The 14,899-nt window shown below is 43.7% G+C and overlaps 1 protein-coding gene across 5 annotated transcripts in view; it reads left to right on the forward strand.

Moving 5' to 3' along the window:
• The first annotated feature begins 345 nt into the window (after positions 1-345).
• The window catches only part of KIAA1210 (KIAA1210 ortholog), a 64,109-nt gene continuing 49,555 nt past the window's right edge, over positions 346-14,899 (forward strand). For 2 of the 5 annotated variants that reach the window (XM_068957639.1, XM_068957647.1), the window contains exons 1-3: positions 346-593; positions 2,871-2,949; positions 4,129-4,212. The gene's annotated coding sequence lies outside the window, so the exon portion shown is untranslated. Of the gene's footprint in view, positions 594-2,870; positions 2,950-4,128; positions 4,213-5,293; positions 5,326-6,059; positions 6,225-10,754; positions 10,841-14,899 lie in introns of those variants that run through there. The other 3 variants (XM_068957643.1, XM_068957645.1, XM_068957642.1) reach the window with 3 other exon arrangements.

Below are 14,899 nucleotides of genomic sequence, written 5' to 3' on the forward strand. Positions count from 1 at the left end.
CTAACGAGCAGAGTGGATGTTTTGGGTCTGAGCAGTCGTCTCTGCCAATCGCACCCTTGCCGTGGTCCGGGGAGCGCGTCAGTCCCTGCCCGGCGGGCGGTGCGGCCGTTGCCCCTGCGCGCGGGTGCAGCGCCAGGCGAAGGCCGCCCAGCCGAGCCTGGCCATGCGCTCCGGCGTCGCAGGCCGTTCAAGTGAGCGCTTCGGTGAATAAAGGCCGTTTTAAATGGACCTGTCCTTGGGGTGTTTAGTTAAGTAAAACTCAAAGCAGTGCATTTCACTTACTTTCTAATTTTCAGTGTTAGGAAAGGATTTCAGCACCCTGTCGGCCACCAGGGCTGCTGTTAAAGCCTTGTGCAATACGCCCCAGGCCCTCTCAGTACAAAATGTGTAAACAGATGTGCTCTGCCTGTGCAACGTAGGGCGTTTGGTTCCACCTGCTGTGCAGGTGGGGAAGCTCCCTGCTTTTATTGACCAGCACTTGGACCTCGATGTGTCTGTTCGTGCTGTGTACTTTTGCTTCCATCTACTGTGTGACTTGAGAAACTCATTGCTTCATTGATCTGAACGCTGAGAGATTTGCATTTGGTAATAAGGTAGGTCTGGATTTCGATTCTATTTAGGATACTAGATAACTCTCCTAAACTTTAGAATTATTCACACCAGGAACTGCATTATCCAGATAGCAGCTAATTCTGCTCCGTGTAGACATGACGCTGTTATGCTTCATCATGTTGATATTCCATGGTAGGGACAGATACAGTACAAACGGAAATGCAGCAGGAGATTTTTCTCTCATTCTTTACAATGTATTTTGTTCAAGAGAGAGGAAGAACCCAAACTCCAAATGACTTAACAACCCCAACCCTGAATTTGACGGTGAACCAGATGCTGAAGGGAGGGAAAAGAAGCTCTGTTTATGCCTAGTATCCTAGAGAAACTATGCGAGGACAGTTCATTCCTAGATAAAGAAGGGCCAGGAAATATTGCCAAGATTGATAGTATCTCCAGTTATCTGCCACACGAGCACCAGTACTGCAGCCTACAGTTTTCCAACTTCAAACTTTTCTCTTAACCTTACAGCTTATCCAGAAATATGCATATGCCTCAGTTGCAGTTCCTTTAAGTGGAACTGAGGTTCTAGTCAGAACTGAGTTGGTCCCAGCTCCACTTAAATACCACAGGCATTAGTTATGCTCCCCCGCAGTTTTTCTCACCGTTCTACACACAGTAATAGTTTCCTTCGTGAAGCCATTCTGTTAACAACATCCACGAGATGACCTGATAAAGCAGAAGTAATATAAAGCCCTCATCATCCTAATTGAAGAAAAAAGCATTGGAACTCAGATAACTTGAATCTCCTTGCAAATCAGAGTAGTTGAAACAGTTTTTAAATATTCCTACTTGGTTTTTTTGAGAACCAGCATAAATCTGTTAGTGGTGAAGCAAAATTAGCTCCACTCTACTCCAGCATTCACTTTACTGCTTTACCTATTTGCACTTTGGAACTTGTCTCATAGATCTAGCGAATCTTTTAGAGCATATTTAATGCTTCTAAACAAAGCGTGCTTTGCTTGGGTTCCCCATGACAGATTTTACCTTGCCTGGGACTCAGATAACCAGGGTATATGGGCACCATTGTTGCCAGACTGGTTTTGCTCCTCATGTTCTGTCATTGCAGACAATGATATCTGGTCCGCTTTACCACCTTTGTTACTTGCAAGAGTTCTCTTAACGATTCTGCAAAGGGCAGCTGCGTTCATGCTAAAAGTTGATTCCTGGACAGTCCTCCACAATAATTCTTTTCTCTAACTTGACTGACATTTTAAATTCAAACCGTGACTGCCAGGAAAGGTTTCAGAACTTTGCAATGACACTGATGCCCAATTTGTGTTAACTCGTGAACAGATTCCCTGACCTACCAGTCAGCTGGGACTATTTTGCTTCAACCTGCAAGGACACAGGGTTTCTGAAGTAGAGTTGAGGTATCTGTGCTCTAAGTTTACTGAGAACTGGTGACAAGAAAAAACTTCCGGCAGATTAAATCGTTACTGGTCAGTCTAAAGTCTTATTCATAACTCCCCCTGAGAACTTGAGAAACTTCAGCAAAATAACACAGAAGCGCATTACAAACAGCTTGTACCATCAAATAGCAGCCATAAAGAGGGGTTGTTGCATTGTGGTCCAATGGCCTCTTGGAGTCTAAATTCCTCTGGGAACTGAGGAAAGAAACTAAGAAAAGCAAGACTGAATATGCATTATGAGGACAAAAGGAGTTCAAGCCTTTTAGAAAGAGACAACATGCTTTTTTAGACCATCTAATACATTTAAGTAGGCAAGTTTCATCATACCTACCTTCTTCTGACAGCTGGTCTAATATAGGTATAATATATCCCTGCAAGCTGTGCAGTTCTTATTAAGAGCTTAATCTCTTTTGCATGAGGAGGAGAATGCAGGCATGGGAGAATCCTGTTCTTTTGCCTAGTAATAATTTAGCTTACTAACAAAGAAAAGAAAGGAATGATGAGGAGCTGTAATCTCACTCTCCCTACTCACTAGTGCCTACCTACACCAAGAAAACAGAACCGCTCCCTAATCTGCAGAGGTCCAGTAGGTCAAATGTACTCCTAAGGTTGGCAGCAGACATCATATTAAGCTGTTGATAGAGTGGGTCTGTTCCAGGTGCGGAGAGCTGGCACCTGGCCTAAGAATGCACTGAATTACATCTAGTCCTCACATCAAAAGCATAGATTGTCTTTGTGCTGGACTTTTGTTTTGTTTTGTTTTGTTTTGTTCCCTCTCCATCTCCATCACGTTTCTTTTTGTTTTCAGTTGTGTCTTTTGACTTACTAGCTACTTTCTTTCCCATCAAGCTAAGTGGCAGAAAAAAGAACTCTGCAATGTGAAGATGACGCTATGCTGAAGGCTATCAAGATCCTGTCATTCCTGGAGGTATATAAATCTAAACATCTGCAGCATAAAACAACTCCAGATGGGAATTTATACCAAGTTTTAGAAAATGTGCTAGAAAGGGGGGATGTGAAGGCAAACCCCTTAACTGGAGAAGCATTCTGGAGAATTTCTTGCCTTGGTAACAGACTGATGCAAGCTTCCGACCCAAACCTTCCCCCCAGCCTCACCCTCAAGGAGTTTTCTTACTGACTTGTCCAGTAGGCTGCCAGGGCCGTGGCTTTTGGTTCAGTCACGCCTAAAGGACTGACAGTCTCTGCAACAAGAAAGCTTGTTTGGTCAGTATGTACAGCAACCACACTAGGACGTTTTGGAGACATCTCACTGTCTTTTAACTACAGACAAAGATCCCGGAGTGAATTGTTAGAATGGGTTCTTTTTCTGAAAGGCAGCAGATGTCGGGAACAATCTGGACAAGCTGTAGATACTTCTGGCAGAGATAGGGAAAAAAGAAAGTATAGTCTGTGCGTGCTTCTTGCAATGTAACGGTCTCCATGTCCTTAGAAAGCACACTGATTGACAGAGTCAATAAAATCCTTGCACTTCCTGAAAATAACTTCTTGGATTTGTTTAGAGGTCAAATGAGCCAGGAAGGTTTTATGTATGGAAAATAACTGGACAACATGAAGGAATCTGAGACGATTCACAGATCAAGTGGAGTCGGTAGCACTGTTAGGGACAGCAGAAAATACTAACAACTGTTCTCCATTAGTGTTGGATGGGGAAATGATATCCGGTGCACATGAATGTGTTCTTCACAGGGACCAATTTTTGCTTACACTGGAGACATTCAGCTAGCACTTCTGAATGCATGAGCCGTCTTCACTCATGTCACTACTTCCCTGAGGTAGGGCGAGTTATTTCTCTGCCACCATGAGGCAGTGCCAGTTATGCTACAGAGCAGATCAGTCTCTTTCAATGTGAGTTGACTAACCAACTTCAGTATTAATGGTTTTAAAGCTTAGAAGAAGGGAAGTATCAATAAACTAAGATAGCAGAGTTTTCTGCGTGTAAACTTGCACCATTTCAGTTACACAACTGCACCAGGATAGGCATGGATTCCTATCTCAGCTTGAGTGACATTTCTATTTAGCTGAAATCTGCTTCTGACGGCCCTCGTTGATTATGAGGAGTGCTCTCACTGCCTTTGGTTTGCTCCAGGTGGCCAAATCCAAGGCAGCACAGACAAGGTGGAGGACTGAGTAAAGAGAAAAAAGCAGCAGCGGGAAGACAGACATGTGGAAGGTATACCACTTTGCTTTTTTTCCTAAATCATCTTGGATTAGTGTCTAGTGTGATCAGATACACTTCCAGGTGCAAGCCATATTTCTGTCTATTCCACAAGTGGTTCCTTTTATCTTTGTTTTTTTGATTTTTATTGAACATTTGAAGGTAGATCAGTCCTACTTGGTTTTGACACGAAGTTAGATTGCTAAGTAGTGAATCCAGAGGAATCCCGTTTTCAGCACACACGTTAAGGAAGCGCTCTGTTAATTTCCCACCCTGGCTCGTTTCCAGCTGTTCTGGTTATGCAACACCCTCAAATAGGAAAATCTGTCAGACCCTCAGGGTCATCACACAGCTGTTACTGATGAAGGGCCTGAGAGGTGTTATGCAAATTACACGTTGAGAAGATGCCTTGTGCTATGCCCCAAATCCTCACAGACCCTGGTACCTGCTGCACGCTACCTAGTGCATCGGGCCTCGTGCCTGGTACTTGGTACGCAATTCCCAGTGCCTGATATACAGTGCCTGGTACCTCGTGCACAATACTCAGTGCATACGGCCCTGGTACGTGATGCATGGGGACCGGTGCATGGTGCCTGGTACCTGGTGCACCATACCCAGTGCATGGTGCGGGATAGCCAGTGCGCGTGACCTGGGGCATGGTGCCTGCTGCCTGGTACCTGGTTCACAATACCAAGTACCCAGGGCGCAGTGCATGGTGTATGGTTCCTGGTACCCGGTGCACCAAACCCAGCGCACGGGGCGCAGTGCATGGTGCGTGGTACCCGGTGCACGACAGCACCTGAGTGCATGGGGCCTGGTGCACGGTACCTGGTGCACCATACAGAGTGCAAGGGGCCCGGTGCCTGGTACCTGCTGCACGATGCCGCGTGCGCAGCCCGCGGTGCGTGGTGCTGCATACCCCGCGCACGGGGCGCTGGTGCCTGGTGCACGGGTGCCGGTAGCCGGTGCCCAGGGCCCGGCGGGCGGCGCCCGCCGCCGCGCGCGCCCGGTCCCCGCCCGCGGCCCCTCCCGCGCCGCGCCGCGCCGCGCCGTGCCGTGCCGTGCCGCCGGAGCCCCGCGGGGCGGCGGAGCGCGGCGCGGCGCGGAGCGGCGGGGCGGCGGCGGGCGGTGAGTGGCGGCGGCGGCGGCGGCGGGAGCCCCTGGGCGCGGCCAGGCGGGCGGCCAGGCGCCGGCTCGGGGTCCGGCGCAGCTGCGCTGCCGGCCGCCGCTCGGCCGTGCAGAGCAGGCGGTCGGGAGCGCGGGGCGGATGCAGACCTAGGCGGGTTTCAGTGGCTTCCAAGCTGGCGTAGAGGGTGGGAGAAATGGGAGGAGGCGGCCTGGTGCACACTTCCTGAGGCCCTTGGGACTAGAGTCACTGTAGGTCTTCTGCGCTTTCTGCTGTCATCCCCTGGTCTGCGGTGGGAACCGCAGGAGGGTGCAGGTGCTGCGAGGAACCCCGACAGCCCTCTTCCCCAAATGTAGGGGAACTGTTTGCTGTTAGCAGTTTCATGCGTGTGAGGTTTCCCTTTTCTTTTTCTCTCACGCTCACAGTACAGTAAACGATAACTAGGGTCCCAGCATGTTTGCAGACATGAAATACAAATATATATGAGTCTTGCTGCTATAAAACAAATACAATGAAAAAAGTTATTCCAGTCACTTCATATATGTGGAATCACTTTCTGCTTGGTTGGTTGGTTTTGGATTTTTAGCTGTATAATGTGTGCACCAATAACGCTATTAATGTTTCAGGCCAACTCCTGAAGAATATTACCTCTGGAAAGTCTTGCTAACTTAGAGAAATTGCTCGCGTTTCTAAAGCATGTCTGTAAATGACTTCCCGCGAGATCGAGACAGTGGCACGTCTCCGACAGAGCTCCTACATGCTTATGGAGAAATGCGGCCCGTCGCAGACATAGGGTGCGAGGTTCACGGGCTTTCCAGAACTGTCCAGCCCAACAGGGAAATGGGTCCACATCTGCAAAATTCACAGTGGGCTCTGTTCCCATTCACGATGTTATAAGAAGGTGCGAAGCACTTCTTATCTGGACTCAGGTTTAGTATATATACAGATTTATGCAGTTAGAAGTATGCGTTCAATGTACGTTCTCCACTATGCAAAACTAAGTTACTTGGATGTTACATGAACCAAAATTAATCTCAGGTTTTGAAAGCAGTTGTCAATTGAAAGACTTTTCCTCTTGTTTGCTTGTGTTTTCATAAAAAAATTGATGGAAGTTTTCTGAAAGTGAAATGTCTCAGACGTTTGTGAGCAAAGAGATGGAGACCTGCCCCGTGCTGATTTGAAGACTCAAAACTATTTGTCCTTTGGAACCCATAACACAGATTTTCTTCTGTCTTCAGGTATTTGGGAAGTAACTATCCATTCTTTTTAGTCTTTCTGGGAGCCGGTAGGCACAGACATTACCAACATAAGTTAAGTTTTACATCATGAGAAGTTTTGCTGGCATTGGCTTCCATTTCAAAATTTATTTTGGTCTCCACTGGAAATACGTCTTAATTTACCAGTCAGAGAATTTGCTTTGGCAAAGGCATAGCTATGTTTTCCTTTACCAGGAAAAGATGTGTGGCAGTGAATGAAGAAATGAGAACTTGTGCTCGGTCCAAAGGCCTATTTAATACAGGTCCGTTTATTTAGAATCCATTTATTTGGAACGCTTCACAAGACAGCATGAGCTGCAAATGCAAATATTGGGATCATGCAGCAGCAGTAAGAGAAGGGCTGAGATGTTGCTTAGTTTTGAATGGCTGTGAAAATGAGCATGCAGTGAACAATGTTTTATGACCATTCCATGTGTATGTGGGAGAGAGTCTGATATGTTTAATACTTAAAAACACTCTTTAATCATTACTGCCTAATCTCAGCTTTAACGCCACTAACACTTTGATCAGAATGCTTCCTGTATTTGATACTGCTGAATTTTGTTAAATGTGCACATATATATATGAACTCTCTCTCTATAAGCTAAAAGAAAGCGCACAGTGGTCTAGCACTCTAGAGAGGTTGATTTTTTTTTTATTATTCCTGAGGATTTTCATTAATCCTTCTATTTATACTACAGACAGTCATGGCTGGTCTCAAATATCTTTAGTTATATAACATAAACATCAAGCTATGTAATGAGTCAAACAGGGGACATAAAGCAGTGTGACTGCAGCCTTTGTTGTACATCAGACTGCGAGTGTAAGTTAGGATATGAAGAGCTGAACTCAGTGGAAAGACTCCCATTGATTTTAATGAGCTTTGGATATGGCCTAGATTCAAGAATCAGTGGCTTGACTTTATTGGAATGCCACCAGCTTTATGTTGTTGTGTGTATATAGATACATCTGCTCTTAAAATCTAAAACAGCTTTCCAAAGCAATGCCAATGCCACAAGCAGAGATGCCATTGGAGTTTAATCAGTTTCTTCAAAATTAATTCAAACGCATTGCATGAGAGCTTGTTACTTGCCATTGGTTTTAGTGGAAATGCAGTCCTGTCCCCCCATCGTTTCCTCAGATACTTTTCTTGAAAAATGTCACTTCTTGTTGAAGGTCAGTCTATTGTGTAGTTTAAGCACAAAGCTAAAAAATTGTTTCTCCAGCTGGAGATGTTTATCGCTGTTTCTTTGGTTGACAGCTCGTATGTGCAATGGAGGGAGTGCTGCAGGTTAGGACTTGAAACCAGCTCTTTGGCGAGCAGCAGACACTGAGATTGGCAGCTGACGGTTTTAACAAGGATCATTTTAACTAATGTTTCTCCCTCACTGTTGCTAAATCTTGCAGGTCCCCCGTAAATCTCATGAGACCTCATCAGGTCTTACAGAGCCACGCGACCGTGCAAGACTCTAAGCGTTCTGCCAGTGAACTAACCAACCAAAACCAGGCAAAACTGCCAAAATGTATTTTCAAACACAGAGCTTGAAACGAGGATCTTTTAAGTGTTCACTAAAAACTGAGGAGAGCCCCAGATATTATTATTTTCAGTATACCCGCTTGTTTAAGCCGTCCCATTGTTTAGCTGACTCATGAGTGTTGAATTTAGGGTGACTGCACTATTCAAAACTCTTAAAACTGTAGGAAGTAATGAGGATCTTATTTCACAACTTCTTTTTAAATTGCTCCTGAGAAGCCTGTGGGGGAAGATGGAGGTTAGGGCACATACTTTTATTTTGCTTACAGCTTTGACGTCACCCCCAGAGCTAATGTCAGCAAGCTGGTATGTCAAGGAGTTACACAGCCTCTCCTGCTTTCCCAGCCATTCTTTCAAAATACCTGATCTTTGTCTGCTATTCACCCTATCTTTCAAAATACCTGATCTTTGTCTGCTTTCTTCTTTCTGCCCTTTCTTCTTTCTGCCAAACATGTATCTCTTAAATTTAATTGATATTTAGTAATTACTGTCATCATTCTTAGAAGTCTACTAAATATTATTGCAAAAATTTGCCAGAACAGGTTGCAGTAGTTTGCAGCAGAGTGTGACCTTTCCTTTCCCCCAGTTTACACCTTACAAGAACATTTTTGTATTGCACTGGGTTAAGTGGGAAGGACACCTCTCAGCACTCAGGGGGTTAATGCTGCTGTAGTTTGGTTGATCCTTTGCTTTTTTAGTGCTTTTTTTAGGCTTTTTTTTTTTTTCAGCTTAGGAGAGCTATAGTTGCAGCCCGTACCATGTGATCTGGGGATGTTTGGCTTGCGCTGGACCGTGGTATCTGGCAAACTGGTGCCTTTTCCCAGGGCTTTTGCTGACTCGCTGTGCGTGACTGCAGCCAGATAGCAGGGGTCTAACGCTCTCCCTCGCTATGTCAGGATGAATTTTGTCCCGGTGGTTCAAGAGACCGTTTTTATATTCCTAAGCACTGGTAACAACAGGGAGGAGCAAGGTTTAGAAAAAATAACATTGTCTCATCCTATTTCCTTTCAGAGTAGGAGCAAGGTTTTTGAATTCTCCTGAATTTACCCTATATCTAATTTTTTCTGTGGTATGTTTCTTTACATTAGTAGGGGGAAGTGAAAGGGTAGGGAAGGAAGGCAGGGGAGGTAGGTTGTGCGCTTTACATAACATCTGAGAAATGGTCTAAGAGCTTCTCTGTAAGTTTTAACTGTACTCCCATAGTATAATTATCCAGGAACATGCCACAAGCTGGGAGTGTGTGTGAAAGGTGCTTCCTTGATTTTGTTGCTTTTTCAAGCTATATGTTATAATCGAGTCTACCAGGGGACAGTTTAACACGTCATAGGGAGCTTATGGATTTATATAACTGACTCTTTAAATCTCAGTTAAAAAAAGGGAGATGGGAACATGATGTTACAGAGAATGGGCATAGAAAACCTCCCATGCATTAGAAAAGTCAAGTCAGCTGGAGATCCCGTTTCAGTAAGGCCTTCTGTACAATACTAATGACACTTCTTTCCAAAATCCTTCACTCTTTCTTTGCAGATGTATTAAGAAAGACCTTACCTGTGCTTAAAAGCATAAAGCTTTTAAAGTTTTAAATATTCGGGTCTTTTGAAAGTGACATAGCATGCAGCAATTCCATGTCAGAGAGTGAATTTCAAAACCACAGTGCAACATATTTGCTTACTCTTAAGACTTTAGGAGCAATAATGATACCACGAGCAGAGGAACATTAGGCTGTTTATACACAAATTGTTAAGTGCCAGCACGTGCTTCTTTAAGCGTTTATTTTTTAATGCACATTTTATTTCTTGGGATCTGTCTTGTAGGTATTATTTCTTGGTTGCTACTGTGATGACTAAAGAGTGGATTTAATGAGTGCTAAACTCCTAAAGCTGTGGGTTCTGCAGTTATTAAAATTATGTCTTATTATACAAGGAAATGCATTAAAATGCTAAGGTTCTTACAACAAATCAGCTTAAAGCAAGAAATCTGAATCAAGGAAAGACTGTCGTTTATCTCAGGTAATTATATATGAACAGTCTTTAATAAACTGAAGGCTTGCTTAGTATTTTTGTGACAAAAAGGAGCTGCCTGTGAGTGCAGAACAAGCATACCTAGTCTTTGGACTTCACGCTAGCTTATCTCCAGGTGATAGAGTCCCTTGAGGACTCAGTTGATGCTATGCCAGACAATATCAGTTATATTAGTCTCTGTGATCTGAGTTTGTTGTCTTACATAGGTGCTAGGAAAGCTGTAGGTATCACCTAATCCCCATGGTAATGCAGAAAGATACAAAGGCATTAGACTTAAGTTTGTCCGTGACTCTGCAGCTTGTTCAGATACATCTGATCTGGGGATGATAGGTAGACCTATCAGCTCAGCACATTACTTAAGTATATGCCCAGATCTGTGGTTATACCCTTTGGAATGGAAAGGACCAAGCAGAGATCCAATTTAAGCATATGATTAAGAGACTCGGTGACTCAGAACCATAGTTTATTCAACAGTTTTAGGGAAAATTCTTCTGCAATTAGCATATTTCCTGCCTCTGGATATTTATTTGATGTTTTCCCTTCTCATTATCATGGGAACAATGCCAACATATTTAAGAGACAATTGGGAACAAGCTGCGGATATTTAAAGATTCCCAGAACTTGAATCCGAGTAATGCGTTGGGCTGCTGTGCAAGGAACTCTGCTGTGGTGTGGGACTGTTCTGGTGAAATTGGCTCAGTGTGAGGTATATTTTATTATGTGATGATTTTAAAACTATGGATAGAAGGGGCTAAATCGTGAGGTGGAGTCATTGATTTCTAATTTAACTCAGAGTTTTGATACCAGTGATCCTGTAAAAGTTGCCACAGCTGAAGGCTCGCTGGTGAACTTAAAGTTATCTTAGATATTTATAGAGTGCCTATTCTTATAGTTTCTTTCTGTCTGTCCTTGTTGGGCGAGGGAGGATGGGGAAAGACTCATGATCTAAACGCAGTTCCAGACACCAGGAACTCTGGCTTCATTTTAGTTTATGGTTTCTGGAATAGTCACTGAATTACTCTGCCTTGGTTCTCCCAGCTGTAGCTGTATCTGCAGAATGGAGTAATACTATATTCTTTGCAGAAGGGGTCTAGGGTCTGGTGCTTGTAATTAATCGAGCAGATATCAGGTACTGGTAGGTAATTTGTTATTACTCAAGATGTACTACTTAATTTTGCAGTTTATGAAATGACTCAGATTCAATGCTTTTGCCTTTATACAGAGGGAAACTAACAAAACAGGCAAGATATTACCGTTGCCTACGAATCTGAGTTAAATGTCAATAATATGCAGTCTTCACTTTTATTTTTCTGCTCATTTCCCTTTGGAGCAATAAAGCCTTCATGCAGGACATTCTGGGACCTCACTGCCCTTCTCTGGAGGTTAACGGTCACTTTATCTTTAGCCTTGTGTTTGCAGGCACTGGAGTCAGGCAGCCTTTTCCCCAGGACTGTGCTTCTATGATTTCCCATATTATTACGTCAGCTGACAGCCAGTGAGGTGGTATCTTGCTTTTGAATTTTTATTTCAGTGGCAGTTGAAATTCAGGATGTTGATGGTTTTAGGAGTATTATTCCAGATGTGTGGGTCCCTAATTCTTCTCTTGCTTATACCTGTACAGAAGTGATTCTGTCGAAGAGGTGGGTCTACATTAGTGGAAAACTAATATACATAGGAAGCTGTTAAACTTGATTGCTATTTCAAGCACAAGCATTAGTGGCAACGTAGGTCTGATCTGTCTCCAAGGGAGCTTGGCGAGAGTATTGCAAGGACATTGACTGAATCTATCCCTAGAGGTGGATTTGGGAAGAATGGGGTGTAGGAACACAATTCTTTATTCAAATCATCTCAGGATATTTGTTTAGACTCCGTAGCTGTTACCTCTGATGTTCTACATCTAGACTAGGCAATGATCCATGTGTCTGTAGCTACATACTGTGTTCTCACATTTCTTTCCAGATGGTCTTGCATATTGGTGTCTGCCTGGACACCGTGAAGGAAAGTTGTGCCGTTGGAACTTAATATTTTTTAACATGGTGTTTTCTTAAGTCAGAATGTGTAGAAATAGAGCTCCTTTGTTCAACTTCTGCACTCTCCGCCCTTAGACAAAAGAACCACAGTCTCCCAGTATATAAAATATTGACCATGCTAGTATTTTTCCAGGAAATACCAAGCTCTTCCACTGTGTCAAAAGTATTGCACTTTTCATTCAGACTCATTAAAAACTTAGATTTAGATTTATGATCTTGTGTGAAAAAAAGCAGATACGTGAGAGGCAGTACATCCTGGCTATTTTATCTGCATATACAGGGATGCTGGTATTTTCTCTGTAAATAAATTACATATCTATATGTAAATCAATCCTTGTAAATTTGTAAAATGCAGAACAAACACTTCTCTCTCTCTCGCTCTCTGTCTGTCTGTCTCTCTCTCTGTATTACTTGTTTGGCAATTTATGTTTTCTGACTCTGAGGTTACATCTGTGATCCTGTTGCAAATCTAGGGGAAATTACCTTTTGAATGACACATGGCCTGACCTTCATCTCCACGTAATCCAGGAAGAGTTCATGTTTGACTGTGAGGACACAAAGGAGGCACAGACTAGAGAGATTTTAGACAGATTTAGAACACCAGTATCTTTTCGGCAGTATTTTAGAATTCAGTAATGCACTGGATACGACATGCCAAAGTTTATCTTCACTCCTTCCTCAGAGGTGGAGATGGTGTGTTTGTGGTAAACTGCAAGAAATGATTCATACTCAGAATTACCAAACACTGGAATCAAAGAGATTATACGTATTGCTGCTTTCTTTAAAATATTATTTTTATTGAAGGAGCTTGCAGAAACTCCTCCAACAGTGAATAACAAAAAAATAAAAAAAAAGAGCCCCAAGCCCCAGACATGGCACACGAAGTGTAAAAATAGACATAATTAGATTAACATACAGCAATTAGACCCCAGAGCAAGCATCATGACAAATTCCTCAGGCTTATAATACATAAATAAAAAGCTGGTACAGTGCACAGTTAGAGGGGCCCCTGGCTATGCTCTCTACTTTCAGAGATAGGATTTGACCCTCATTTTCCTCCTAATATTAATCACAGATGGATGTATAAACTCTGAAAGGCAGAAATCCTCTTATCTCGACTTCTTTGTTTTCTGCGGAATACTGTGCTTAATTCCAGCCCAGTTTGTTTAAAGCTCTGATACCGCAGCTTTTAACAGTTATGTATGTTTAGTTGTTTCTTTAGTAATGAATGATTTTCTCTAAAAATCCCCAAGACAGGCCCATTTGCCAGCCAGGGAATCTCCCTTGGAACAAAGCTGAATCTGTTTCTGCTTCAGGAAAGCTTTTCCTTAATAGTCACGTTTATGTTAGCACACAGTTAAGCAATCGGCGCTCCGAATGCACGAGAACCATGGTATGACTTATGGAGAGAGTGACTTGCAATGTTGCAGTTAGATTGTTGTACAGGATTTATTACAGGTTATAATGGAAGGAGTGCTCTACATGCAGTTCAGCTGGAACGTCACATTTTTATAAATACTTAGGCAAGATCAAGTGCAGTGTAAAATCTGGTCTGAAAGTTCTCAGTTAACATAGACGACTTTGCCTGCTGGCAAAGACACAAGGACTGGAAGCTAGAATTGGATTCAGCTGCTAGATTTACCTCAGATACCTCATTTGATGTCCAGACAGTGACAGGGTTACTTTTTCAGAGATACACAAATGAATAGAAAATGTCAGTTGTTTCAGGGTAGGACAGCCCTGCTCTAAAAGGAGTGGAGGGGTCTGTGCGGCTGCGTAGCTTCAGCTGCATTAAGGGATGCAGGAGGGCATGTGGTGCTCAGGTAAGCAGTAGCTGGGAAACGTGGAGAGGAGGAGAGTTAGTTACTTCAGTTTATCCAGCCCCATTGCCTGCTCCGCAACCTGATGCTTTTCATGTAACCCCAGAACAAGAAGCATCGGCAGCCCACCCCGTTGGGGAGTGGACTAGCTGCCGGTGTGCAAGCTGCAGCACCCACACCAACCTGCTCACTAGGTTGCACAGATGCATACCAGGGTGTTTCTCGACTCCTAGGCCTGCGTGGTGGTTCATGCTCTGACCCCATGAATGTTTCCTGGGAGACCCCTGCCTGACGTGTCCTTGCACAACGTAGGCAAACTTTGCAAAATGTTTACTAGAGGTCCACATGCAACTTGCTTGTAGGAAATACCCAACATCTTCATTGCATAAAATCCATGTGCTTATAAATAGGTAAATGTGACAGCTCGCCCCATGGCCATAGTGATGGGGGGTGGTCTGCAGAGCTGCTCCAGTGAGTTCACTCCTGATAGATAACTGTGTTTCTCACAACAGCAAAACTTAGTAGACTAAGAATGCAGACAAAACAGGACTTCAGAAATGTTTGGGAGAGAGGCAATGAACCTGGATTTTTGAAGAGGCTAATGGCTAAAAATGAGAGACCAAAGTCTGCCCTTTGAATAGGAAGTCAGCTCAGAGGTGGCAAAATATACTGGAAGTCCGAAATGCTGGCGTCTGTCAGTTTGCTGTAGGTTTTCCACACCTGCCCCAGTATTTGCTTGGTGAAAAATTCACATGACACTTTCATCCCTTTTTGAAAATAAACAGATAACTAATCAAACAGCCACATTTAAACATGGCTGGTGAATCGTGTGATTTCCCAACGGCATGACATCTTCCGGTCCGTCCCTGCTGCTTGGCACTGTGTAACGTATGTGCCCTGGTTGCACACACAGCC

The sequence above is a fragment of the Struthio camelus genome, chromosome 11 (genome assembly GCF_040807025.1).
Source record: "Struthio camelus isolate bStrCam1 chromosome 11, bStrCam1.hap1, whole genome shotgun sequence".
Taxonomy (NCBI): Eukaryota; Metazoa; Chordata; class Aves; order Struthioniformes; family Struthionidae; genus Struthio; species Struthio camelus.